We start from the raw sequence: 27,334 nt of genomic DNA on the forward strand, positions 1-27,334 counted from the left end.
TTAGGTGGAATCAAACACTATTTATTTATTATTTATTTATTTATTTATTTATTTATTCAATTTTTATACCGCCCTTCCAAAATAGCTCAGGGTGGTTTACAATTAAAACAAAACCATTAAAATTAGTTAACAATTAAAACAGAAATTATAAAACAGCATAAAACAACAATTAACAATTAAAACATCATAAAACAGCAATTAAACAATCAGAACAATTAAAAAACCCCTGAAAACCAGGTTACAACATTAAAACCAATTACCACTATTTAAAAACCCTGGAAGGCCAGGCCAAACAGATAGGTTTTAAGGGTTCTCCTGAAGGTCAATAAAGAATTCAAATTGCGGATTCCTGTAGTGAGTGGATTCCACAGTCCAGGAGCGGCTACAGAGAAGGCCCGCCTCTGAGTCGCCACCAGACGCACAGGGGGTAGCTGGAGACGGACCTCATCAGATGATCTTAACATGTGGTAGGGATCACTATTGACATATATTTTAAAATATATTAGCCCATAATCTCTGCAGCATAAGCAGGGCAGAGCAAGAGCTCAGGGGAGGAGAGCTGATCTTGTGGCAGTGAGCATGAATTGTTCCCTTTGCTAAGCAGGGTCCACCTTGGTTTGCATTTGAATGGGTGGCTACATTGAGTGCTGTCTGCTGTAAGTTTTTTCTTTTTAGAGGATGGGGCCGCAGCTCAGAGGGAAAGCATCTGCTTTGCATGCAGAAGGCCTCAGGTTCAATCCCTGCATCTCCAGGAAGTTTTTCACATCCAGCTTTTAGTTCACATCTCCTCTGGAATGGTGCATTCACATATCAACCAAATTTACCCCCAAGTCCCTGCGAACTATCAAGGAACATTTCACACACTATTCAGGTTTTTCATTGCGCATTAGAGTATAGCCTGATTTATATCCTGGGTTTAAGCAATTTAAATCAAATCAAATCAAATCAAATTAATAAATAATGTTGAGCTAGATGGACCCATGGTCTGACACCGTATAAGGCAGCTTCCTATGTACCTGTTGTAGCACTGCGTGAACTCTTTTACTGTTCTGACCAGCGTTATTTCGATCTAGCCCACTCTATGCAGACCATGAGACCTTTCCCTCTATTTCATTTTTTTTAAATTAATACAATCCTTTTAATAGGCGAAATATATAGCAGTCAGAGGCGCTCTTACTCCCGGACTTTGGGGCCCTGGTTCGTGGCCTCCAAGGTCCGGGGGGGCGGGGCGGTCCTGCCACCACTCCACTGCCCTGCCATTCCAAACTGCAGCTTTTCTGTAATTTTAGCTGCCATGTGCATGCCCAGGGGGTGGGGGGTGAACCGAACAGGCATCCTGCCTCCCCCCATGGCAGCAGTGGGCAGAGTGGCTACTGGGCCTGTCCGTCCGGCCCAATGGCCCTTGAGAACTGCATGGTACGCCTGCACAGTTCAAATAGATCACCACGAGCCCATGACGTCACGGGCATGCGACCGTCTATTCAAAATGCACAGGCGCACTCCGCAGTTTTCAAGGGCCACTGGGCTGGGCGGACAGGCCCAGCTGCCACTCTGTCCGCTGCTGCCATGGAGGGAGACAGGAGGCCTGTTCGGTTCAGGGGGGAGGAGGCCTGCTCGGTTCATCCTCTGGCCATGCACATGATGGCTAAAATTACAGAAACGCCACATTTCAGTGTGGTGGGGCCCCACAGTGGTGGTGAGGGGCCTCAAGGCAGCGGGGGGGGTTGTGGTGGTGGTGGGCCTCTTGGCGAGTTGGGCTGGGCACCAAAATCGCCTAGATGCACCACTGATATCAGCCTCAAATTGCTCCCTTGAACTAATCATGTCTCAGACTCCATTAATTCTCTAAGAGGAACATATTTCTTGATTAGCGCATACAATGAAAATACTGAAATAATGGTAGCTTAAATGGGCTCATTATTCCTTCTGACTATGGAAAAATTAGAACTATGCCATTTGATACAAGATCTTTCAGTGTTATTAAACTGTAAATTGCCCACTGAGTTCCATCATCTAGGATATCTTGGATTAGTTTGCTCATTGCAACGGCAGGTGTTTGAAAGTCCAGGAGTTGATATTGTTGGAGATGCAGTTTCTGATGGCACCAACTCCTGATGGCTGCTCCTGATGGCACCAATTCTCAGCATCAGCAACCCTATTGACCAGTAAGGCCATTAGGTGTGGAGATAGCCAGTAAGGGCATTCCTCTATGCTTTCTCTGATTCCCCTTTGTTAGACTGATAGTCTCTGGATTCATTCTCTCACCTGAGAGACACTTCCTTCTTCTCCCTTCCCCTCTTCCTGTATGTCGCTAACAATGAGGCATGTAGGTCTCAATCTCTCTCCCTGATGGATTTCCTAAATCAACTACTTTATTTAGAACTTAAACTCCAGGTCTCCAGACAATATTAATTAGCAGTGCTCCCTTACCTGTGCACTTCTGTTATAGCAGGGGCAGATAAAGAAATCTCCCCTCCAGATATGGAGTTCACTTTCTTCCAGGGTGCAAGAATGGCTGTAACATAGATGTTATTAATTGTTATCATCTTTCCTTAATGATACCATTACTAAATAATGAAGCTATTCACTATTCACACGAGCAGGCAAAAATGGGCCAAGGAAGCCCAGCCCAGTTTTGCATGCACATGTGTACTGCCAGGATTGTGCCCGATCCTGGTGATGCCTCAGTGGCAAACCTGCCTCCAGAGCCACCCTCTTAAACAGGGTCAGGAGAGCAAGCGATCTCTTAACCCCATTTTACTGATCATATGCCAGCCCTGGCTGGGGCTGGCAGACTGTGGGGCTCCCAGCTGGCTTTGAGGAGGGGAGGGGAGATCCCCATAATGCACTGCACACTCATGCGGTGCATTATGGGAGTTCTGGGGCATGGCAAAGTGGGGCAACATGTCCCGGCATTCTGACCCTCAGAGCTGGCAGAAACTGGCAGTCATCTTGGTGGCCAATCCGGCCACCCATCAACAAGAAGAGGATCACCTGTGGGGAAGGTAAGTTTTTCAAGGCTTCCTCCTCTCGCCCCTTCTAGCTCTTCTTATGGATCGTGGGAAAGGGCTCAATCTGTTTTAAAGGGTCAGCAGGTTTTCTTGTTCCAACCAAGTCAACTTCCAATCGATTCCCTTCATGTATTGCAACATTGTAATATATCAAACATGCTGAAAGTTCACATACACACACACCTCACGTGATAGTGTAAGTAATGTAGAAAGAGGAATTAAAAAGATAAAAAATAATGTAGAAAAAGAAATTTAAAAATGCACACATTTTTGGCCAGGTTTAACAAACCTTTATGTGTGTTCTATGAATTCATTCATTAATAGCATCCGCAACAATCTGCATGCAAGAAAACTAGTTTTAGAGAAAAGGGCATTCTTTGCTTACAGGTGATCAGGCATGATGGAGGCATTTCTCTATAGGCCCATTCACACATTACATTCAACACTTGTAGAACAAGTGTACAGTGCACACAGGTACAGTCATTCACATATTATGTTGAACGCAGGCACAGGAGTGCACTTCCTATCTGTAGCATGCATTTGAAGGGCTTGTATCCAGGTTCACTTTTAAAATGCACACAGGTACATCATTCACACAAACATATGTGCGAGTATACCGATATCTGCACATTCATACAGCATAATGTCTGTATTGGGCTTTCACACCACATGGGGATCACCCTTTTCAGAGAGCAGTAGCCACCTGCACTTTATATAAGCACTTGATTTTTTTAATGTCTGCTCCTTGATTAATTGGTCGGGTGGGGGGGCGACCCAAAAGGTAAATCTTCTTGATTAAGTGATTAAGCACTGCAGCCCAATATTTTACTCACCCTTATTTATTAATAAAAATAGAATTTTATCTTAATAGTAGGCATTTTCCTAACCAATTATATTTTCAATCCAGTTGAAAATATTTTTCAGCACATAGAAACATTAAGGAACATTGAGTCTTTAACTAGCCTTATATTATGAGATTGTGATCTTACTTTAACAAAATCTTCTTGATTTAATAATGGCTGATATTTATTTTTAATATATTTATATACCACCTATTACAGGAGTCTCAAGGCAGTTTCCAAAATAAATAAATAAAATAATATACACACACACACACGTCAAAACAACAAATCAGTAACATTCAACCAACAGCCTGGCTGAAGAGATGTGTCTTCAGTTGTTTCCTAAAAGCCATCAGGGATGGAACAGCTCTAATCATCACAGCCCTGGGATAACTACAGAGAAGGCTCATCTATCTTTGACTCACCACCAGGTGAACAGGTTGCACAGTCAGGCACACCTGCTTTGACAATCTTAATAGATGATGAGGTTCATAAAGAAAAAGGCATTCTCTTAAATACCCTGGGCTTTATAGGTAATAATCAGCAGTTTGTGTTTTGCCTAGAAATTGACAGCCTGTGAAGTTTGTTCAGATCAGGAGTAGTATGGTCTCAGTAGGACATAACTTGGCAGCAGCATCCTGAACGAATTGTAGTTTCTGGTCTATGTAAAAAGGCAGCCCAATGCAGAGCACATTGCAGTAGTCAAGCCTGGAGGTTATCAGTATGTGCATCACACTGTTCTAAGGTCACTTTTAGGAATGTGCACAGAATGGGATTTGCATTCTGTTCAAGCTCAGAACAGAACACAAATGCTCAGAACTGGATTTGTATGATAACAAGCCAACCAAGAAGCAAGGAGATCAGAAGCCAATCGGAAGCCAGTGCCAAAATCAGTCAGCAAGAGGGAAACGGGCCTCCAAAATGGTGCTTGGAACCCTCAAAATATTCCTAATTAAAGAACGTGGCCATTCCATCCTGAGCTTGAAACAGGCCCTTCATTAGAAAGGCGTTCTGTTTTAAGCTTGAAAAACTCAAAATGGCCCATTTCGGGTCGGAATGCGTCGAGCTCAAAACGTTCTGCACATCCCTCGTCATTTTCATCTAGACAAGGGCACAGTTAATGTGTCAATCTTCCAATTCATTTGAATGGGGGTCAAAAGAGCAGGGCCCAGGGAGGTCATCCTGCTTGCCCTGCCCTAAGGACAGCCCTGTTCCTGGGCCACCTCCTCCATCCCAGGGCACCCCATTGCCCCTCTCCCATACCAAGCTAGTAAACACAGTGCCCGCCAGGTGGGAGCTCAAGATACAGCCCATTACTTGCCCCCAGCTGGAGTTTTATTCACCAGTCAAGAGCAGGCAAGAGTCCACATGTCCCCCCTTTTCCAGTACAAGCCATGCTCCCTTCATCGGCATCAGATACCTTTGGGGCTGGCCACACCAATGCAGCAGTCATGACTAGCGCTGGCAGGTGATGGTTTGTCTGGGTGGCTGCTAGGGATGTGCACAAAACTGGTTTGCCTGATTCAGTTCAAGTCCGAATTGGACCAAACATGTTTGGTTTGGGCACCCCCGAACTTTGGTCCTGGTTCAGTTTGAATTCGCACCCCCGAACTGGGCCCAAACCAGCCTGTGGGGTTCAGCTTGATTTTGAGCTGAACCGAGCCCAGTTTGGTTCAAGGTTAAGCCCTTGAACCAAGCCTCTTCCAGCTCAGATCAGTTCAAGCTCCAGCCAGCTCAAGGTCGAGCCAGTTCACACATCCCTAGTGGCTACCAAGGTACTACACCCTTGGTAAAGTCTCTCTTTAAGCATAGATGTTTCTTCAAAAATAAATTTCATTATCAAAGTTCTTGGCATGCAGAATGTTCAAGCCTTTAGCAGTTCTAATTGCAGCAACCGAAGAACTAATCAAAACTGTCTATGATGTGACCAAGAAGACTGAACTAGGAAATTTAAAGAACAAAAGAGAAATGTTTGAAAGCTGGTGTCGATCAAATTGCAGTAATTAACTGAGGGCTTTCCTTTTCTATTTGTTCCCTAAGTGATGAAAAGATGGTGCTTTTGGATGGCTTGTCAAAATACTTGTTTTGGAATGAGAAAAGAGGGAATACGTTTTGGCAGAGAAATGTAGAGAGGAATTGTTCAGTCAAAATTGTCATTTCCAAACTGTATTCAATCAACTGTCCACAGATTTCTTTCATTGGCTAGGAAAGATAGTATGTCAGCTTGAGTCAAGGTTGTGTACGTTCTCTGATTCCATAATTGCTATGGCAGCCAGTGAGATAATTCATTGCCACTGCTGTGGGACGTTCAAGGGCAGAGGATGGGGATTTCTACCAGCATATGAAGGTGCCCTTTACTGAGTCAGACCACTGGTCCATCTAGCTCAGTACTGTCTTCACTGAGACCCGGTCAGAGGTCTTTTCCTAGCTCTACTGGGAGATTCCATTGATTGGGGTAGGAAAGATGGTCCTGTGGTAGTGAGCTCCTTTGCTAAGCTGGGTTCACCTTGGTTTGCATTATTGTTGACTATATGTGAGCACTCTGCTATAAGATATTCCCCTTAGGGCCATAGCTCAGTGGGGATGTGGCCATAGCTTGATAGCTCAGTGGTAGAACATCTGCTTTGCATGCAGAAGGTCTCAAATTGACTCTAACAGCAGATAGGGCTGGGAAAGACTCCTGCCTGCAACCTTGGAGAGATGCTGCCAGTCAATGTAGACAATACTGAGCTAGATGGACCAATGATTTGAGCAAGCCTGGCCCGTCCACCACGCAGACCTAGGCACTTGCCTAGGGCACCAGTTCTTGGGGTGAAGGGGTGCATAAACAATATATAACACTGCCAGAATATAACATTGCCAATTATTTGTTGAGGCCATCCACACAATCAAAAACTGAGGCAATTCCCACGATCAGGCGAAATCGGGCTAGGGGAGTGTAACCTGCCAAACTACCCCTCCCCTTAAACCAAGTTTGCAGAGCGAGCGCTCCGCAAACCCGTTTTTTAAAATCATGAGTTGCCATGGCACGGCTCCGTGGTGCTGCTACTCACGAGAAGACCCCAGACCAGGAAGCTCAAAAGCAGCCTTCCAGCTCAGGGGTCTCTCCACCATGCCCTGCATGCCCACGCAGGGCATGCTGGAGCTTCCGGGGGCCATGCAGCCCCTGAACTCCCAGCCCCCGCCGGCTCCATGACAGAGCCGACAGTCGTGTGGGTGGCTACTGTGGCCACGCAGAGCAGACTGCTACTCGTCTGCGAGAAGAACAGGCTTAGCCCGCTCTCCTCGCAAACCCTCCCCAGGCTCTTCTCATGGATCGTGAGAAGAGCCTCACTGTGTTCTACCCGGGTTTGGGAGCTGTGTGTGCTCCTAATTTTTGGTTGTGTGGAAGCAAGTAAGGAGGAAAGCCTGGGTAGAAGTGATTGTTTGGAAGCAAGGTAGGAGGGGAAATGATCGAGGTAGGGTTTTCCTCGTACCTTGCTTCCACACAATCACTTCTACTCAGATTTTCCTCTTACTTTGCTTCCACACAACTGGAAATTGGGCGCGCGCGCACACACAGAGCAACCAAACCTGAATAGAACACAACTTTTGATTGTGTGAATGACCTCTTTGTCTCCCTGAAGTACTATACAGTGGTGAAAAAATATAATACTGCACCCTTCTCCCCAAAGGGCCTGCACATTCGGCATCCCCAAATACTTACTTTTCCTTCACATTGTACCTCAGCCCCCAACAAATAGCTAGTCTTATATAGACAAGTTGTTGGCCTATCTTGGAAATGCCAGGGAGGGAACTTAGAACCTGGATGCTCTTCCCAGAGTGGCTCCATCCCATAAGGGGAATATCTTAAGTGCTCACACTTCTAGTCTCCCATTCATATGCAACCAGGGCAGACCCTTCTTAGCTAAGGGGGCAAGTCATACTTGCCACCACAAGACCAGCTCTCCTCTCCTTGTGTTACTTGTACAAGACTCTTAAGGAGGTACTGGCCAGGGCCTTAGTCTGAGTCCCAGGGCTCTTGCCAGCTTGAACCCTCCTCAAGAACTGGCCCCTCATCATTGGCCTGATGTCTTTTATATATTTGTCCTAACACTTGAAGCCTGTCTCATGAGATCTGGGCTGAGATAGAGATCTCGGGGCGAAATCCCACAAGACCTCTCCAGGCTCTCATGAGACGCTCCTGAGTCCCCATGAGGACGCGCCAGCAACCAGCTCTGACATGGTTCCCTGCTGGGGCCAGCTACGGATGCTACAGACAGGTGCGTCACCAACACCACCCCTTACCTGGGTAGGTAGCACCACAAGGTGATCCCCATTACAAGCTATGGCCTAATCTTCCTCTTCATCCTGCCCTGGACCCAGGATTTCCTCACAGATAGCTTCCTATGTTTCGTGATAAAGTTGAATATGCACAGTTTATATTAACTAACTAACTTACTAACTAACTAAATATAGTGTCCTTGTTTGACCTTTCAGCATCCTTAGTTTGCAGGAACATGCTTCCTTTTTGAAATATGTTAGTATGGCTTATACAAATATAGGGTTTTATTAGCTTTGGTAGGGACTATAAACCCTCCTTTATATTACAAATTGTCATGTACAATGGCATGTGCTCTATGCTTTCCAAAAGCTTTTGTTTCCTCCTGGGCATAATTACACACACGCGCACACACACTTTGAAACCATAAACCATAAAACAACTTGCAGTCTAATCCCCTTCCAGGGCAAATCAACATACTTATTTTTCCTTCTGACTTCAGTACGGATAAATGTAAAGGAATGTAGACATCCATCGGCAAGTACTTGAATAGTCTGCGGGGCAATACTAGAAGTGACCGTATGTCATTTCCCACCTTGGACAGCCTATATGACATTCAAGCTTGTTGTCATCATGGTGGTGAAGGAAGAGGTTTACAAATATGTTCCTGGGGTGGCCCTTCCATGCAGCGAGGTGAAGTGGTTCCTCGGGCATCTCAAGCAGATTAGTGAGGTGTCAATGAGGCAGCAAGATGCCCACTTGCCCCCCACTTCATAAATGATGGAAAGGAGGGGTAATATTTGGTGCCCTGCCTCAGGTGCACAGAGATCTTGAGCTGCCACTGTTTCCATCTGACACTGTGATTTGTGTAAGAGTGACATTAATCCGAGGAGGCAACCTTCAAGATGCTTTGTGCACCAAAAGAGACATGATGCAGAAGATTGGGTTTAAACTCTTTTAGCAGCAACAGGGCATGATTTTTGACAAAGAAATAGAGGCATGGGGGGATTGAGGCACACCCTCCCCTAGCATTGCTGGCCTGATCCAATTTGTCCCTTTGTTCATGAGCTAGGCCCACAAAATTTGGCCATTGGTATGATCTCAGGAGATGAGTGTTCATAGTGATTAGGAGGAGAGTTAGTCTATGGGAGAAGAGCTGGTCTTGTGGTAGCATTCATGACTTGTCCCCCTTTGCTAGCAGGTTCTGCTCTGATTGTATATGGATGGGAGACTACGTGTGAGTACTGTAAGATCTTCCCCTTAGGGAATGGAGCCGCTCTGGAAAGAGCATCTGCATGCTTGCATGCAGGAGGTTCCAAGTTCCCTCCCTGGCATCTCTAAGATAGGGCTGAGAAAGACTCCTGCTTGCAACCTTGGAGAAGCCTCTGCCAATACTGAGCTAGATGGACCAATGGTCTGACTCAGTATATGGCAGCCCACTATGTTCCTATGATTGTTAGCAATGTCTACCTCTACCAGAGATGGAAAGTTGGTGATGCAGGTATTACACTTAAAGCTTTTGATGGGGACGTAAAAAGCTGTGTTTAATGAAAAGCTGTGTTTTACCCACCCTTAGCATAAGAGATGCCATTTTGTTTTCTGTAAGAAACTGTTTTAAGCTATTGGGGAATAAATGATGAAGGAATGAAATGCAAGCAAGGGAGTTTCAAAATGACTCTAGAGGTATTTCTGTGTCAAAACCGCAAACAATTGGCTAGACGGAGCAGGATGTGCTTTTGACATTTGACATATAGGTAATTGAGAAATGCTTGAGTCTGCGAGACCACAATAGGGAAAACGGGAAGTGGAGAACAGGTGGTGTGATAACATGTCTGGAGAAACAACTTATTTGAATATAGCCAATAGCATTGATTCTATGGAAAAGGGGAACTGAGGGAGGGGGCTTGTTGCTTGTCACTGCTTGTTGTTAGAGTATAAAATTGCTTGTAACCTCTTCTGCGGTGTGCCACTTCTTGGGGTGAGCACCCAGTAGCTTTGCTTGGCCAAATAAAGATACTGACCAGAATCTCCTTCTTGTCTTTTATTAATTGGCATAATCAAATAAGGGGCAAGAGTCGGGCCTTACCCAGACTAGCTGGGAGGGTGCAAGCCTTCCCTGGTAGGCGGGACACAACATTTCCACCCCTTTTTATGCCTACCCCCACCCCCAAATGATTAGGGTAACATGACAGACATTTCTGCAAAGCCGAAAGGGTTAGGGTAAGGGTAACAGTAGCAGTGAACAAGTGTTTGTACTTTCTCCATGGAAAAAGTACAAATTGGAGGACATTCCTACCAGATTTCATTTCTATTTCTCTGACAACACCTATTAAAATTGTATACTAGTTTTTGTGTTTTTGAAGCTTTAAAAAGGCTCGATGCAGGCCCAATGATCAGAACACTAAAAGCATGATGACTCACTGAATGATGAAAGTACTGCAGTACTACCCCCTATTTTCCATCTCTAGGGATATATAGGGTGTGCACTAACAGTCTGTGTCCAATCAGATCACTTTGAACCGAGGGCGGTTCGGAGGTTTGATCACAGACCGAACCAAGGCGGTTCAGTCTGTGATTGAACTGAACGAGACCCAGTTCAGGTGAACCAGTTTGGCATGGTAAGGGGCGGCCAGGTGGGGGCAGCAAGAGAGGTAAAAGCTGCTTCCCTGGCTGATGTGGCCTCCTGCACCACCACTCGCTGCCACTTGCCCTCCCTGGCACAGCCCCCCAAATACTGCCCCCTCCTTTACCAAGCCACACAAATGGCCTCCGTACATGCGAAGAAGCCACACAAATGGCCTCCACGCATCCACGGAGTCCAGAACTGAGCTGCCACCAAACCTTTTTTTTTAACCTCTCTTGCCACCTCTGCCAGGATGCCTCTTACCATTGGAAGGGTCCTCCACCCTTCACCAGATTCCACTTTACAAGTATATTAGCCACGCGAACTGGTTCGATCTAATGGACCGGGCCGGGCTAGTCGGTTTGACCGAACCAATTCAGAGCAACACGGTTCGGTGCAAATTAGTTCAAATTCCAACTGAACCACAGTTTTTGGTCCGTGCACTCCCCCAGGGGTGTAGCCCTAGTCAAAAATCACAGGTATCCATCCACCTAGATGCTACTGACCACTCCATATGACTCATGTATGACCTCCCCCATTTGTAACTTTTAAAAAGTTATTTATTTATTTATTACATTTATATCCCGCTCTTCCTCCAAGGAGCCCAGAGTGGTGTACTACATACTTGAGTTTCTCCTCACAACAACCCTGTGAAGTAGGTTAGGTTGAGAGAGAAGTGACTGTCCCAGAGTCACCCAGCTAGTATCATGGCTGAATGGGGATTTGAACCCAGGTCTCCCCGGTCCTAGTCCAGCACTCTAACCACTACACCACGCTAGCTCCTTAAAGTTAAAATGCTCAGCGGACCTAACTTCAACAAGTGCAGCATTTCCCTGTTGCTGTGTCATTCTGTGAGGAATTTTGTAGAACTTGAGTGATCCCAACTTATACAGTATGAACAGAAGTGTGAGTAAAACATTAAAAAGCTCACAAGCCTCGTGTGTGTTGAAAATATGTTCAGAATTACTTACATCCATTTCAGTTCAGGTTCAGGCCCAGGTTTGGTACTGAAACGTCTTGGTCAGCAACTTGCAAAGGGACAGCAATAGGGTGAGTTTGACCCTTTTGATACTCCTGGATGTCTCGGTGACCTTTGATACTATCCACCAGGGTAACTTTCTTCGCTACCTGTTCAGGACGGGGGATGGAGGCATCATTTACATAAGAACATTTACATAAGAACCCTGCTGGACCAGGTTCAAGGCCCATCTAGTCCAGCATCTTGTTTCAGACAGTGGCCCACCAGATGCCTTCAAGAAGCCCACAGGCAAGAGCCGAGGGCATGCCCTCTCTCCTGCTGTTGCTCCCCTGCAAACTGGTATTTAGCGGCATCCTGCCTCTGAGGCTGGATGTGGCCTATAGCCACCAGACTAGTAGCCATTTTGTAGAAGGCAGGGGTTAGCAGGGGCATTACCAGGGAATTTTTGTTCAGCAACAGTTCATTGTGACTAGGGATGATGGGAGTTGTAGTTCAGCAGCGTTTGAAGGACCAGAGGATGGGAAACCCTGCTCTGAGGGGGAAACATCATGTTACCAAGCATATAAATTCCAGAAATGTTCTGAGGAACTATAGCTTGTTGTCGTAGCCTTTTCACTCCACAGTTTTTCTTAATTTTCCAGCTGTCAGCTGCATCGACATGTTTTCACATCTCTCTGGGTCAGAAGTGTCAATTCTGTCAAACTGAAGAGCTTCTACTTTTTAAAAACTTAATGCCTACATTCTGTTTCTCACCTTCCCTAGTAATACTTTGCTTTCCATTTACTTTTTTGTTTTGGTTTTTTAATCTTCACTCATATCCACTTTTTAATCTTAATATTAGACAGCTGCAAACTAGGGGTGTTAAGGTTCCTGTCAGCCACTGAAAACTGGCTCGCTAATTTCACAATTCCCCCCACCCCCTTGATTCAATGAAAAATTGCAAAATTAGTGAAAAAACTTAGAAAGTTTCCTTACAATAAGTCAAATCATTGGTCCATCTAGCTCAGATTTGTCTACACCAGGGGATGTCAATCTGCAATCTTCCTGCAGATGTTGGCCTACAACTCCCATCATCCCTGGCTACTGGCCACTGTGACTGGGGATATGGGAGCTGGAGGCCAACAACAGATGGAGGCCCACAGCTTGACGCTCCCAATTTACATTGACCGGCAGCAGCTCTTCAAGGTTTCAGACAGGAGTCTTTCCCAGCCCTATCTGGAGATTGGAGGGATTAAACCTGGGACCTTCTGCATGCAAAGTAAAGACCCATCCAAATCAGGACCCATACATTTATGTCCCACTTTTTCTCTGAGGATCCCAGAGCATTGTACAGAGTTGTGTTCATCCTCAAAACAACCCTGTGAATACGTGGCTGGCCCAGAGTCACCCAGGGAGTTTCATGTCTGAATGGAGATTTGAACTCGGCTCTTCTAACACTCTGACCACTACATCACCCTGGTATGCATCACTACACCACTCCTAGGTTAGCCCTAAGAAATCACCTTGAAGCACTCTGCTGAAGATGAGCCTTCAGCATATCATGCCAGTAGAGGGCTTTTAAGCTGATACATAAGCCCCAGTGCAAATTGGCCATGATGCATCCATTTCCCCACTAAAGGTGTTTTGGCTAGCTTGCTTCTCAATGAGGCTGTTCTTACAATGGGGGAGAACCAGGCTAAGGGAGCCTAGCCTGGTTCTCCCCCATCATGAGAACCACCAGGTGAGCCCGGTGGTTGCATGGCAGCTAGCCCGCCTAAGAACCCCTCCCCTTAAACCAGGTTAATAGAGTGCTCTGTTAACCTGATTTGGGGGGTTGTGAGATGCCGCAGTGCATCTCCACGCCATGGCAACTTGCAAGGAGACCCCTGACCGGGAGGCTCCAACAAGCCTCCTGGCCTCGGGGGGTCTGCACAGAATGCCCCACACACTCACGCAGGGCATTCAGGGACATCTGGGGGCCGGGAGGCCTCCGATCTCCGTAGCCCCTATGAGCTCCATGATGGAGCCAGTAATCATGTGGGCAGCCGCTCAGGTCTGAGAGCCTGTTCCTGTGTGGGGAGAGCGGGCTAAGCTTGCTCTCCCCACAGAAGCCCTCATGGCACTTCTTCTTATTATTATTATTAATAATAATAATAATAATAATAATTTGATTTCTATACCGCCCTTCCAAAAATGGCTCTGGGCAGTTTACACAGATAAATAATAAACAAACAAATAAGATGGAACCCTGTCCCCAAAGGGCTCACGATATAAAAAGAATCATAAGTTAGATACTAGCAACAGTCACTGGAGGTCCTGTGCTGGGGCTGGATAGGGCCAGTTACTCTCCTCCTGCTAAATAAAGAGAATCACCACATTAAAAGGTGCCTCTTTTCTTATCGTGTGAAGAGCCTTATAGACTGTGTTCTCACAATGATCCGGGCTGGCAGGAATACTAGATCCAAGTATCATACACACTTCTGATTTGATGTCATGAGAACCCATAAGTGTGAGGCTTGCAGTCGTGCCTAGCCCACATAGGCCCCAGAGCATCTGCCCCAGATCAAATCGTAGATCACTGATTTGGAACTATGTGGGCTGGCATGCTTTCCTGCCAGCCTGGACCATCATGAGAAAGTGCTCATTAATGAACGCTGTCTAGAATGCTTCAAGACCGACGGTCCTAGAAAGCCGAGTGAATGAGAGATGTTGACATTATAAATGTCTGGGAGCTTATTCCATCTATTTCACACTGTGATATGAGGCTCTTTTAGTAAATATGTCCCTCTGTCAAAGACTGTGGGGTTAACGACATATTTTTACAAGATTACATCCTTCTTTCAGCAAAAGGGTCTCAAGTGTCCTCCACTTCATAGCGCAAATAATTCTTTGTGGTTTCTTTTTCTTTGTCATTTCCCCCCTTTGATATATACATATAAAGAATTCTGAAGGGTACTGCCAACTCTCATTCATATATATATATATATATATATATATATATATATATATATATATATATATAACATATGCAATGAATTTACTCCACAGCTGAGCATCTCATGGAATTTATCTCTGTGGCGATGGCAGCATTTCACTCTTTCTGTATCACAGATGCTCGGCACAGAGACAAGATTAGAGTTGTGCTTCTTGCAGAAGATGGGAGGAATTGCATAGGTTCACTCAGCACTGGGTAAGGAGCTTCCGCCACTCAAGATGAAGCCAAGCAGCCACTGGCTCCACCCCCTGACACTGCTTCCACCCCTAGACACCAGCCCCACCTCCCTGCACAGAAATCCAAGACTGAACATGTTAACTTAGTAGAGTACAAACCTAGGTAAAAATGAATGGAGAGGGAAATGAAAACAGTTTAGTGGGATTGTACTACATTTTCCCACACCAATTACAGAAAATTACAGATGCTTCAGAGAAGCAAGAATTTGTAGTGATTGGGGGCCACCTACTTGATTTCTGTGGGTGGCCACATAGATTATATAATCTCTAGGGCTACTGTTTGCTTACGCACAAAAAAAGTCTCTTGGACTCCAATACTGCCAATACTGAACATTGGTATTAAAAAACCCAACATGAAAATGAGGATCTATTACCCTTATAAGAGACAGAACAAGGATGAAACATTAATGTTTCCTTAATGCCATTCATATGATCATTAATTGGGTAGGACAAGCATCCTACCCAGCTTTGGAAGATGTGCATATTCTCGATTTTTGATTGTGTGCTATCAAAAACTTAGATTCTTACAGATAAATTCATGGAGGACAGGTCTATCAATGGCTACTAGTCTGGTAGCTATAGGCTACCTCCCTCCTCAGAGGCATGATACTTCTAAATACCAGTTGCAGGGGAGCAACAGCAGGGCATACCCTCACCTCTTGTCTGTGAGCTTCTCAGAGGCATTGTGTGAAACAGGATGGTGAACTAGGCAGGTGTTGGGCCTGATCCAGCAGGGCTATTCTTTTGTTCTTATAGGTAGGATGACGCAGGAGTGATTGTGAGAGCGGAGCTGGATAGGATGGCTTTTCCTCCTACCTTGTTAAAATACTGAGTATAAATGCTGGGTAGGACAACACTGTTGGGTAGGACAACAGCATCCTACCCAGCACCTGTCCCACACACGATCATGCCCCACTCTTCCTACCTAGCTGTTTGCTCCCAATGCTGGGCAGGATACTTGTCCTACCCTCTTAGTGATCATGTGAATTGCCTTAATGTCTTTTTAAATTTTCAAGTTATATGCTGGTCAGAGACCATAATAGATACTACTACTACTATATAGTAGTGTACGACATAATACTACTAATAGATACTACTATTATGTACTACGTATTATTATGTAGATTAGATGGGGCAGTATAGAAATGTAATAAATGAATAAATACGTTGCCCTTGGATCCATATTCAGTAGAGAGATGCTCTGATCCCTCTTTAGGAGCACACCAATCCTTCAAGGTAGGCTTCCACCAGTTGATCCAAAGTCACTTACCATACTCAGCTTCAACAAAACCCTAGATCTGTCTGGCTTGAAACTTCCTGACACAGTATAGTTTGAGCCTATCGGCCTAGATAAACAGAGGCTTATGTGCAGAATCGCATTCCAAGAACTGGAAGGATGGAGAAAATTCTTACATGGAGGGTAAGTCCTCATTATTTTGCAGCCAGCTGCCTCATTTAGCTTGTAAGATTATTTATTTTGATACATAATTACATGGCTTGATACTTTAGTCAGCAATTAATTAGTTCTAATTGGAGTGTAAATTAATTAAAGGAACACACTTCGTCAACTGCAAATTTGCTTTTATCCAGCTCAGTACCAGGACGGGTGTGAAAATGAATATAGTGGCCCAGATAGGGGCGTGTAGGAGTTGCTTCCAAGCTGACACAAAGCTGGCTTAATTATTTTAAATGCCGTAAGAGCAAGTAGGTATAACCACTATCTATTCTGGGGAGCGTGTCGGAAGTGCTAAACAGAACCCATGTTGTTAGGAATATAGGAACATAGGAAGCTGCCATATACTGAGTCAGACCCTTGGTCCATCTAGCTCAGTATTGTCTACAAAGACTGGCAGCGGCTTCTCCAAGGTTGCAGGCAGGAATCTCTCTCTCAGCCCTATATTGGAGAAGCCAGTGAGGGAACTTGGAACCTAGTTGCTCTTCCCAGAGCGGCTCCATCCCCTGAGGGGAATATCTTACAACTGTTTTCCAGTGCTTCTGCCCTGTATCCTGACTCTGTGGTTACCCTCAGTGGTTCCTTCACCCTGAGAGGGTTCTCCTTCTTGATACATTTTGTGCTGCTGTTTCCTCACAGAGACCATTGACAATCCCCTACCTGGAGTATACAGGCTGTCTTCCAGGAAGCCCTTAGGCTATCTAGGCTTGGATGGCAAAGAAACATGCCTCTTCTCTTTGCCCTTAGGCGCTTCTCCTTCTTCCCCCTTTAAAGGTAAAATGTGTCGTCAAGTCGATTTTGACTCCTGGTGCCCTGTGATTTTTTTTTGGTAGAATACAGGAGTGATTTACCATTTCCTCCTCCTGTGCAGTATGAGACAATGCCTTTCAGTATCTTCCTATATCACTGCTGCCTGATATAGGTGTTTCCCACAGTCTGGGAAACATACCAGCAGGGATTCGAACCAGCAACCTCATGCTCCCTAGGCAAGTTACTTCCCCACTGTGCCATTAGGTGGCTGCAAAACATGTAAGGTTAAGTGTGCCGTCAAGTCGATTTCGACTCCTGGCGCCCACAGAGCCATGGTTTTCTTTTGGTAGAATACATGAGGGGTTTCCCATTGCCTCCTCTTGTGCAGTATGAGATGATGCCTTTCAGCATCTTCCCGCTACTGCCCAGTACAGTACCAGTGGGGATTTGAACCAGTAACCTTCTGCTTGCTAGTCAAGCATTTCCCCGCTGCTCCACTTAAGGTGGAACACTCTTTGGCTTCTCCTTTTATGGGAGGAAGAGTGTCTGGGTCAGGAGAAAATCCAGTCTCCAGTCTCATCCACTCACAGGCACCCAGGTTACTGGCCCTTACTGTTCTCTAATTGTCTCTGCCCCTCACGCCCCTGCTAGGGATTCCTCGACCTCTGAGATTCTCCATTTGCTTCCCAACCAGCTGCCGTAGGAAGTCTCCACAACTCCTTGGCTATAGTAATTAATTGACATTGCACTGTCAACTTGCATGAGTTTTGGACGCAGGCTGCACTCCACGTGATTATCTTGTGCATATCAAGGCAAATCATTAATTCACGACTAGTGATTATTATTTAAAAATTGTAATGAGAGCATATGAACATTGGGCCATTTGTAATTTCAAAACAGTTTGGTAATCACAGTATTGTGCCTACTAATAATAAGTTATACAAATTCATTCTCAAGTGTTTGGTTCCTAAGCACTTGTGTGTTAATTTTGCTAATTTCCTCACCATTGCAGGATTGTAATTAAATGAGTGCTTTTAATCAGTAGGTACCATTCTTACAGCAACGCAGCATCTGCAGCGAAGGAGATCAAGCTTGTTGAGTGTGAAATAGATCAGCCATGCAGAGATCATAGCATTTCAGTTGTGTGGTCAGAGTGTGTGACATTTGCCAGTGCAAACAAGAAATAACAACTTCAAAGACCAGATTGAAACAGAGTGATCTGACTGTTGGAGATGTGACTTCAACAGCATCAACTCTCAATACATATAATTCCTGTCGCCTTTATCTCTCTATCTACCTATCAAATTTGTACACCACACCAAACGTTCATGTCCGGGAAGTTTACAGCAACATAAAACACAGAAAATAGAAACCTTAATTTTTATTTTATTTTATTTTTTAAAAAAACACCCTTAATTAGAACATTAGGAGTAGGGATGTGCAAATTGATTCAAATTAGAATTTATTTAACTCAAATCTGGGTTATTTGAATGATTAGAATTTGAATCGAATCATCCCTTAAAAGGGCAATTTGATTCAAATTCGAATTAGTTACCCTAACCCCTGCTAACTCGGCAAAGAGGCACCTTTTTAAAGTGGTGGTTCTCTTTTTATTCAGCAGGGGGAGAGCAAAACTCTATCCCCCACCCCCTTGCCCAGCACAGTATCCCTCCAATGACTGGTGCTAGTGTCTTATGTTTCTTTTTAGATTGTGAGCCCTTTGGGGACAGTGATCCATTTTTATTTATTTCTCTATGTAAACTGCTTTGGAAACTTTGGTTGAAAAGCAGTATATAAATCTGTAGTAGCAGCAATAGTAGTAGCAAATTTTTGAAATTTGGTTTGAATTTTATTCAAGGGCCATTCGGCACTTTAAAAAAACTATTCTGGCCCCCTGATTGGTTAAAAGGGGCACCAAAACAGGGTCAAATTGATTCAAATTTTATTCAAATCTGAATTGAATTTTCAGACCACATTCTAATTTGATTTGAATTCAAAATGAATTTTTAGAGTTCAATTCAAATTTGAAATGAATCAAAAAAATTGGTTTCATGAACATCTCTAATTAGGAGCAGAGAGTGTAGGTCTGCCTCCTTGTTCTCGCCTAATTTCTATATATCTGCTCTACATGTCTTCTGATAGGCTGATGGTAGGACACTTCCTTCTTCTGATGTTCTCTTTGTTCCTTCTTCTTCCTTCCACCAATAGGTAGGTAGCACAGGGTGCAAGCTTCCTATCTAGGTTTGTAAGATAGGAGGACAAGCGTAGACCTCCTACCTCACTTTCTAGTCGTGTGAGCCACTGTGCTGCCAGCAGCTGTTCCCAGGCTGCCAGAAGCTATCTTCACCATAGAGCCCAGGGAAAGAGCAGCCAGACAGTGCAGAGCTTCCCCAATGCACTGTGCTAGTCACACCATGCATTGTGGGAAACCTAGAAGCCTGGCTTCCTCCCCCCACCCCACCCATCACTGCTTGTCTCGCCATGTACTCTGCTTGTGTGGGTGTGTGGACAGAGAAGTCCGGCCCCTGATCAGGCTCTGGTCATTTGGGGGAAGGCAGGGAGGTTCCTGTCCTCCATGAATTTGTCTAAGCCCCTTCTAAAGCCACCCAAGCTGGTGAGCATAACCACATCCTATAGAAATATATTCTGGAGGAGTTCTGGCTGAATCACCATCCCATGAGCCAATGTTGAGATTTCAGTTTGTGACTCCTGAGGATGTGGACAAACTGCTTTGGACTGCAAACTGTTCTTTTGACCCTTGCCCAACTTGGCTTATTTCACCTGGTAATTGTATTATCAAAGGGGCTGTGCTAAACTGTTTCATTGTTTTTATCCCCATGAAACTCTTTTTATTTTGTGAAATGGTTTTATTAGTTTTTACTCTGTTTTATACTCATGCTTTAAATTGTGTACACTGCCTAGAGATAGACATATCAGGTGATATATAAATATGATAAATAATTTGTTTATTTATATTTCTATACCACCTGATACATACGACTCTAGGTGGTGTACAAAATTTAAAATATTTTTTAAAAACAGATTTTAAATCCACAAAACACAATAAATATAATCTCATAAAACATGTTGTTGAAACAAATTATTAAAATTAATTCAGGTTTAAAGCCTGGGAAAACATGTGCGTCTTGAGGGTCTTCCTGAAAACAAACTCAGAAGGAGATGCCCTATTTCAACAGGGAATAATAATTACTATTATTGTTGTTGTTGTTGTTGTTTGTAATCGCCATGACTCCACTTCCACAAATACTAAACAAAACAGGCCTTGGATACCAAACATCTACAACATCAAGTAAAATAAAACATCTGCTGTACATGGACGATCTGAAGTTGTATGGGAAGTCCCAGTCAGAAATCGAATCACTGCTAAACACTGTCCGTATATTCAGTAGCGATATAGCAATGGAGTTTGGACTAGACAAGTGTGCTGCATTAATAATGAACAGAGGAAAAATAAACAAAAAACAGAAGGAATAGAACTGCCCAATGGAAGCAAGATCAAGAACCTGGAAGAGAAAGAACTTTACAAATACTTGGGCATTCTCCAGGCTGATAACATTGCACACGCTCAAGTTAAAAGAAAAACTGGAAAATCCTAAAGTCCAAACTCAATGGCGGGAACACCATACAAGCCATAAACACCTAGGCTATACCAGTTATCAGATACACTGCAGGAATAATAGACTGGACCCAGGCAGAGCTAGAGACGCTAGATCATAAGACCAGGAAAATAATGACCATCCATCATGCTTTGCACCCCCGCAGTGATGTCGATAGGCTATACCTCCCTCGCAGCTCAGGTGGAAGAGGAATGCTGCAAGTCTATCAAACAGTAGAGGAGGAGAAAAGAGGCCTTGAAGAATATATCAAGGACAGTAAAGAAGATGCACTTCAAATGGTCAATAATGAGAAACTATTCAACAAATGCAATAAGAGCAAAAGTAGAAAAGTCAACAACAAACAGCAAGTGCCACCTTTGTAAAGAAGCAGATGAAACTGTGGACCACCTAATCAGCTGATGTAAAAAGATCGCACAGACTGACTACAAACAAAGGCATGACAAGGTAGCAGGGATGATACACTGGAACATCTGCAAAAAATACAAGCTACCTAGCCAAAAATTGGTGGGACCATAAAATTGAAAAAGTTGTAGAAAATGAAGATGCAAAAATATTATGGGACTTCCGACTACAAACAGACAAACATCTGCCACACAATACACCAGGTATAGCTGTAGTTGAGAAGAAAGAAAAACAAGTCAAAATAATCGACATAGCAATACCAGGGGATAGCAGAATAGAAGAAAAAGAAATAGAAAAAAATCACCAAATACAAAGATCTACAAATTGAAATTGAAAGGCTGTGGCAGAAAAAGACCAAAATAATCCCAGTGGTAACTGGCACCCTAGATGCAATTCCAAAACAACTTGAAGAGCACCTCAACACCATAGGGGCCACAGAAATCACCATCAGCCAATTACAAAAAGCAACTTTACTGGGAACAGCCTATATTTTGCGACGATATCTATAATAACCAACAGTATTGATGATAAAATTCAGCCATCCCAGGTCCTTGGGAAGTACTCGATGTCTGGACAAAACAAACCAGTCAATAACACCTGTCTGACTGTGTAAACAAGAAATAATAATAATTGTTGGTTCCCCTGGTGCAGTAACAAAAGAACTTGAACACTATCTTGACACCTTGGGCATTGATAAAATTACAACACATCAGCTACAGAAGGCCACACTACTTGGGACAGCACGAATACTACGACGCTATCTTTATTTTTTTCTTTAGTTATCCTAGACCCTTGGAAAGGGTTCAATAATTAAAGTACCAAATCCAATAAATAACTGGTAGACTGTGTGTAAATAGCATTATTATTTCTTGTTTACACAGTCAGACAGGTGTTATTGACAGGTTTGTTTTATCCAGACATTGAGTCCATCCCATTATTATTATTATTTAGTTAGTTAGTTATCCTAGACCCTTGCACCTAGTAATTGGCGCCCTAGGTGCAATTCCAAAACAACTTGAAGAGCACCTCAACACCATAGGGGCCACAGAAATTACCATCAGCCAACTACAAAAAACAACTTTACTGGGAGCAGCCTATATTTTGTGATGATATTTATAATAACAACAACAATATTGATAATAAAATTCAGCCACCCCAGGTCCTTGGGAAGGACTCGATGTCTGGATAAAACAAACCAGTCAATAACACCTGTCTGACTGTGTAAACAAGAAATAATTTCTTTAGTTATCCTAGACCCTTGGAAAGGGCCCGATAATTAAAGTATCAAATCCAGTCAATAACATCTGGTAGACGGTGTGTAAATATCATCATCATCAATTAATAATAATATTAATATTAATAACATCAATAATAGTATATTAATAATAACATTAATAATAATATAACAACAATAACAGTAACCGTTGAAAAGAAGAGGGAACAATTTGGTCTAATGACATGTTCACTGACCTCTTCTAAAACTAAGAAATCATAGTCTGTACTGCAAATGCCCAGTTTGACCCTCAGTGATTTTCTGTGCTAGAAGTAAAAAAGGTAAACTGACAAAGGCATCGATGTTCAGCCTTAATTACTGATGAACAATACGTGCACGAGAATTGAGGGTCACTTGCAAACTGCCACCCGGTAGCGATTTAGTGGCAATCAATACAGTTTATCATCTCAAATGCCTTATAAAATTCTACAGATAGCAGACTGAAGGTCAAACCTAAAACAACAACAACAAATACTTGGTGATACAGTAGATTGCATAGCATTGCTTTTGCTTAATTAGAATAGGCTCATTCTCGTCACCAAAAGCTGGGTAGGAGGAGTGTCCAGCCAGGCTTCAAGCTCCAGACATGTTCCCAAGAACCAGTCAAGGTAGGAGGACAGGGAAGTGATCATCTGCTAGTCCCTGAGCCTGCTCTCACAACTAGAGATTCCTGGGTAGGAGAGGGTTACCCCAGGAATCTGTGGTCAACTGGGGCACTGGAAGTCCTCCCACCCCAGCATCTCCAAACTTGGGTAGCCCAGATCTGCTGCCATAGTGTTTTCAAGTGCTCCTGGAAGCCAACGGCCATGTTGACCATAGAGTTGTGTGGGGAAAGCAGCTCTGCTGTTGTACTGAGGGCTGCATCTACACTGCTCATGCAAAGCCACTTCCCACCCCTTTTGCTGTCTTAGCTGAGATATGGGATCAGTGGGGGGTGGAGTTGTGCTCTCGTGCAGGGCATACTGCAGCTTCCAGGGCCCACGCAGCCCCTGAACTCCCCAGCCCTCACCAGCTCCGTCACGAAGCCGGCAGTTGCGTGGGCAGCCGATCCAGCCACCCAGGGCTCCCGCCCTGCTCGTCTCCGGGGAGAGCAGGCTTAGCTTTTTTGCCACAAAACCGGCACAAAAACGGGTCTCACTGATCGTGACACCCGCCTCACTGTGCTGCTGCATCTCAAGTTCCAAAGCATGCCAAAGGGGGAAGCCACATTGGGGGATGTATTCCCACTGTGTCTCACGGTCCCCCCCACCCACCTTTGGCAATCTGCAGGGAAAGGGTATGGAATGACAAGACGGACACTTTGTGGAAAGGTCTTCACAAATCAAGTGATAAAGAATTACCCCTGCTAACTGGGTAAAGAGGCACCTTTTAATGTGGCGATTCTCTTTATTTAGCAGGGGGAGAGTAACTGGCCCTATCCACCCCCAGCACAGTACCTCCAGTGACTGTTGCTGGTGTCTATCTTATGTTTTGTTTTAGAATGTGAGCCCTTTGGGGTCAGGGAGTCATCTTATTTATTTATTATTTCTCTGTGTAAACCTCCCAGAGCCATTTTTGGAAGGGTGGTATAGAAATCGAAATAATAATAATAATTATTATTATTATTTCCATATGCACATGCAATCCCAGGGGTGGAATGTACCAGTTATTTCCCAACAAAGATAACACACCCCAGGGGAGTTATACCCAGCATTTGGGTTCAAAGGCAGCCCCTGGAATTACTGAGTGGCTCTGCTCCATTTTTTTTGTACAAATTAGTAGGGGGGGGGCAGCCCCTTCCCCTTGGGTGCAAGCACGCACTTTATGGCATTACTCATGACAAGAACCATCTTGGGGTACGTTGGACTGGATAGAAAATAATGTTTGACAATGACACTTCTCCCAAAGATAACTGTCTCATGAGAGCGGCAGGCCATAGAAACATGCATTAAAACTCCAGGCAGCTGACACCCACCAGAACAGAACAGCTGGTTAGGGGGTCCTAGAAAAGTATAAATATCTCTCCAAGCAGCTATCCTTCTTGCAAGCAATGCCGTAAACCAATGTGTGGATATTTGCCAGGTCCCAAATTTAAAGATCTTTTCTTTGACCTTGTGTGTGTCTGTGTTTCATGTTACCATGGTCGGGTGATAAATTGGATTTCAGCATTGACTTCTTGCTCCGCATAGCCCATTCCTGTGTAGCTGTTAATACAATGTCATTTTTTAAAAGACAATGGATAGATCTTTATTACAGACAATGACCAGCCTTAGTTACACTGCATCTCTAATGAAAGACAGTAACCGGGTTCAGATGTCGCACAGCACAGAACCACGGGGCCAATGGAGAGGGGGAGAGGGGCCTCTCTGCAGTCAATGAGACTGCAGAGAGGTTGAGGAGCTGGCTGTGTGGGCTTCCTTCTTGACAGAAGGACAGCCCACACAGCCAATTGAGCTGGAGTGAGGGAGGAGCTTCCTCCCTCAACTCCAGTCCTGTCGAGCCCAAACTGACGTGCCAGGATTTGAATGTAACACTGGCACCACTGGCACCACTGGCACCACTAAACCTCTGAATGGCAACACTGGCACCACTAAACCTCTGACTGGAGGTACAGAGTGGAGTTTAGCGAAGGAAACCGCAGGTCCCTTTTCACCCTTAACTCTGTTTTACCGAGTTTGGATGTGCAGCTTCGGAAACTGGAGGTGAAGGGACCTCTGGTTTCCCATTACGTCCAAACTCAGCCATTATTTCTTCAGCAGAAAAATAAATTGAGAGGAAACCAAATTTTAAACTCATTTCAGAGAATGCTCCAGTCCAGCATCTAGGAACTGTCCTAGAAAACAGACTCCCCCTCTTCCATTCCCTAGTAACTGGTATTCAGAGGTATACTGCTACAGAATATGGAGGCTCTATTTAGCCATTGGGGCTAGTAGCCACCTTCCATGAATCTTCTCACCCCTTTTTAAAGCAACCTAAGCAAATAAGAACTTCAACATCAACTTTGTTCTCATTTGTCAGTGAAAGGCAGAAAATGAGGTGACGAGCTCGCTTTCAATGCAACTTTATGCTGGGGGGAGTGGGAGGCTCTCCAAAGATTAAGAAACTATCTTTAACTCCACCAAAAATCCCCAAGTTATTTTAACCTTTCTCCTGCTTAGTGACAACCCATGAAAGAGTTAACCACATCTTTATTCTGTTTTAAATCACACAGCATATGGAGTTACAATTCTGTACCATCTGGATTATCATTAGCCATCAGGTGCTGTGTTCATTACACCTGTTATAAAAGAGTAAAGATAATTAAATGGAGAGAGAAAATTATATTCTACTCACAGCACCTCTAAATTTCATCAGCATGGTTTGGCTGTCCCCTTTGGCAACAAGACCATTTCTTTCCCCCTTCAGTATGTAAAATAAATAATCATTTGCATAAGGCGGAAGTGAAGCCGAGGAAACCCATTTTTAGCTGGAGCAGATGTTCCTTGCTAGAAAATAATTTGTCAAAGGGTGGAGAGATTCATATTCCTAATTTTCTGAAGAGCTTTCTTTCACTTGAGAGAACAACTACATACAATTTAATTGCAAATAGACAACATGGCCCCCAATATTAAAGAATGTGATATCCCAAGATGTGTAGCACCGTTCTAATTAAACCACGCTCAGCTAAAGAGGTAGTGATGCATAGCTTGTGAATCCTTAGGGATCCTCTGAAAATGGGCAGGGTTTCTTCTAGGGATTTGCACAAACAGTTCATGCACTCCCTGGGGTGGGGCAGTGGGGTCTGACTTTAAAGAACAGGTAAGGTGCTCCTTACACATTTGACCCCTCCCAGCACTCAAGATTGAAAGAGATGCAGTGTTCCTTCTTGCAGTCCTGGTTGGTGTCACGTGTGCCAAGGTCATGTGCATGCAGACACTCATCGAGGCTACAGGAAGGAACACTGCAGCCCCACATGTCTCTTTCAAACTTGAGCGCCGGTGGGGGGGAAGTGGCAGGGAGTGGGTGGACAGGTAAGGAGCGCCTTACCTGTTCTTTAAAGGCACCCTCCCGCCACCTGTCAAGCCGGCTCAAATGCCAGCATTCAAACAGATTCGGTGCTCCAGGAAGGGAGGCAAGGCGACAACACCTGGGGCTTTTGAGTTTAGAAAAAAGACGACTGCGGGGAGACATGATAGAGGTCTATAAAATCATGCATGGCGTAGAGAAAGTGGATAGAGAGAAATTCTACTCCCTCTCACATAAAACTAGAACCAGGGATCATCCCATGAAATTGATTGCCAGGAAATCTAGGACCAGCAAACGGAGGTACTTTTTCACACAACGCTTAATCCACTTGTGGAATTTTCTGCCACAAGATGTGGTGACAGCCAACAACCTGGATGGCTTTAAGAGGGGTTTGGATAACTTCGTGGAGGAGAGGTCTGTCAATGGCTACTAGTTGGAAGGCTATAGGCCACCTCCAGCCTCAAAGGCAGGGTGCCTCTGAGTACCAGTTGCAGGGAAGTAACAGCAGGAGAGAGGGCATGCCTTCAACTTCTGCTGTAGGCTTTCAGTGGCATCTGGTGAGCCACTGTGTGAAACAGGATGCTGAACTAGATGGGCCATGGGCCTGATCCAGCAGGGATGTTCTTATGAAGGGAGCGCCAAACTTGTCTGTGCACATCCCTAGTTTCTTCTTCTAGGCTTTGTGACAGTGATCATCACCATTTTTCAAACGGGGGCCACTTCAAGATGCCTCTAAATACCAGTTGCAGATGTGCGGCTGACAACAGCAGGAGAGAGGGCATGTTGTCACCTCTTGCCTGTGGGCTTTCAGAGGCATCTGGTGGCCACTGTGGGAAACAGGATGCTGGACTGCTGGACTAGATAGGCCTTGGACCTGATCCTACAGGGCTGTTCTTCTGAGAGCCATT

Source organism: Hemicordylus capensis, chromosome 7 (assembly GCF_027244095.1).
Source record: "Hemicordylus capensis ecotype Gifberg chromosome 7, rHemCap1.1.pri, whole genome shotgun sequence".
Classification (NCBI taxonomy): Eukaryota; Metazoa; Chordata; class Lepidosauria; order Squamata; family Cordylidae; genus Hemicordylus; species Hemicordylus capensis.